This window comes from Notothenia coriiceps, unplaced genomic scaffold (genome assembly GCF_000735185.1).
Source record: "Notothenia coriiceps isolate Sejong01 unplaced genomic scaffold, NC01 NC01_scaffold00037244, whole genome shotgun sequence".
NCBI classification, from domain to species: Eukaryota; Metazoa; Chordata; class Actinopteri; order Perciformes; family Nototheniidae; genus Notothenia; species Notothenia coriiceps.
The window spans coordinates 25,761,957-25,764,765 of NW_011369945.1; positions in this window are offsets into that span (position 1 = coordinate 25,761,957).

Below are 2,809 nucleotides of genomic sequence, written 5' to 3' on the forward strand. Positions count from 1 at the left end.
TTGTCTGAATGTGATTTCAGCTTTCTCCTTTTCTAGTTGATTTTATCCCCAAATTTGACACTATTTGGCTTGCTACTTTAGTGTATCACTCGAGCAGGGGTGGGGAACCTCCGGCCTCCGCGCCGTAAATGGGCCGCGAGACCAATTGGTACGGCCCTCGAGGTAATTTATAAACACACGCAAAAAAGAACAAAATTAAAGAAATCTAGACCACAAAATAATTAAACAAGTGCCTGTTTTTCCTGGCCAAGGTCTGGGTCCTTGAACACAACACGAGCCTCACTGACAGGGGTGTAGTTCTGACGGAGAGCACCAGAACACGGCTCCGGCACTTCACAAATTGCAGAACCCATAAGGAGCCGTACACATGCCGCAGTTTCTGCGTGGCTGTGTCTTTAGTTGTAAGCCCAGTGGCGATCTGTTCATCTGTCATACTGATCATACAGTCAATAACTTTGTTGTTATTAGCATCTGGTTAGCTAGCTATGCTAACGAATATAAGAAGCTTTTTCTCCAACCAGTGAGGTAAAGGCACATCTTTATATGATCATTATAGTTATAAAAAAATAAGAGAATAAAGTAAACAGGTATAAAATACTATATGAAAGAAAAAAAAAAAGTTGTTATAAATAAACAAGAATACAGTTTGAAAGGGGAGTGATTTGTAAAATATCCATAAAGATAAATAAAATCTGCTTACAGTTGTGTTTCATCTGGGTGTTGAGAGATCTATCCATAGATCTCCTAATGTTGCTCTCAAAGTGCACCAGATTGATGCTTTTAACTTCAACATTTAAAAAAAAAGTCTTCCCGGGGGAGCATGCCCTCGGACCCCCCTAATGTCCACATGGATACTAAATACATTTGCACACATCTTGTGTCCGTATCTTTCTGTTTTGGTGGTCATGCCACAACTGTGCACGTGCATGCATGCGTGAGTCAGGGTAAGATATCTGGATTAAGAGGTTGATTTTTCTTTGCACATCATGAAAGAAAGGCCAAATGAATGGGCTGTGATTTTAGTATTTTTAAGCAGGAGGTCAATAATTTGCACGGCCCTCGGAGGATGTTGAAAAAATGTAAATGGCCCTTGAGAGGAAAAAGGTTCCCCACCCCTGCACTAGAGTAATAATGAATCATCAGCTAACTCTATGTGTGTTTACATGTGTGTTAGTGAGTTAATTCTGGTTCAAGTTAAGTTCACTGCTAAAAAATATTATTAAGTACATAATATTTATCACAGATATCTCTCCGATAGGATTTCATCATTTCGTACTAATATGGGTCAACAAGAGGTTTTGTTGATATTTACTGGAAGAAGGAAATCCACATTCTTCCATCTCCAATGTTAAAGCATCTCAGACAGCAGCAAAGACACTTTCTGTGCCCTAAAAAATGAAAATACAATTCTTATTTGGCATATTTGCTCACCTAACAATTGCGGTAATGGAATTTCAGTGTTGCAACAGCAATCACTGATATTTTTTTGGCCGCCATTTTCACACGTTTGGTGTTCCCTCCCCGTCCACCAAGTAGCATGATGGCAACCAATGAGGGCTATTGTCAGCATTAATAACTCAACTTTTGAGTCACAGATTGACCACTTAAAGTCTGTGTGTTGAGTATATAAGGTGCTACAGTTAAGGAAGTGATAAGCCTCGATTAGCCCATCAACAGCTACCTTATCTTATATTTTGTTGGTTTCTTACAAAAATACCAATATTGCATGCTGTAACTATGACTTCCCGGAAGTCTATGTTTTATTATTACTGTCTTGAATTCTGGAGGTAGGCAGGCTGGGTTTGTTCCTATCTTTTTCTAAGCTATACAAAGTCAAATGGCACCAACAAATATTGTATTGAACTTGTGGAAAAAGAGCAAAAAAGGCCAATTTCCCCAAACAAATATTTACCTTGTCTTTTGAGAATGATTTGAATTTAGCTTGAATTTAGTTTGAGGAAAATTGGTTTTGTCGAGAGGTCTAGGTCTTCTTAATGCGATTTCTTTTTTTTACCAAACCACATAATCTTAAACCTTAAGACCCATAAGAACTGAGGACTCATCGTATATTCAGAAAAATTAACACATCGCACATCTGTTTTGTGAGAAAGGTGTGAAGGAGAGAGGGAAAATTGCAAATAACAATATATGTTTTGCAAGTTAGACAGTGTACAGATGTTTTATTCGCAACAAATCGTATATCCCTAACACCCCGCTAACGTGCTAATGTAGTCTCGCTCGTCCTCTGTCTCTGCCTGTCTGAAGCAGGAAAACGAACGTTACCCCCGACGCCTGAGGACTTTAAATCCCAGCTCCAGAGCGCAGAGTGGGAGGTGGGTGGGGGTGGGGGGAAGGATTAGAGAGAGCTGTCTGTGATGTTATTTAATCTCACCGGCCAGGGAGCGAGCGCGCCAGCATACCCCTGATGCACGTTATCAAGCTCTGATGACCAGCGAGGGGGGGGATTGGGGCGCTGCAGACGTTGCATCGCCGCAAACACGGAGCACTTGAAGTCGTCTTCCCGGCCCTAACCAGTCAGCAGCTCAATTTGGGTGATGGCGAGCGTGTTCAGTCGGGGGAGACGTCGGTCCCGGATGATTTCCTCCTTCTCCGCTCATTCTCCTCAGCATTGACACCCCCTCCCCACCTCACCTACCCAGCCAAATGTGTCCCTCCGACTGCCCCCATCTCCCTATAACTACTCCCTCCCTGAAACCCAAAGACCCGACAATCGCTCAGTTGCTCGAGCTATCTCAGGGCGCCTGTCTCGCTTCACACCCCCCACACCCACCTCCCCCTCGTCCCCCCC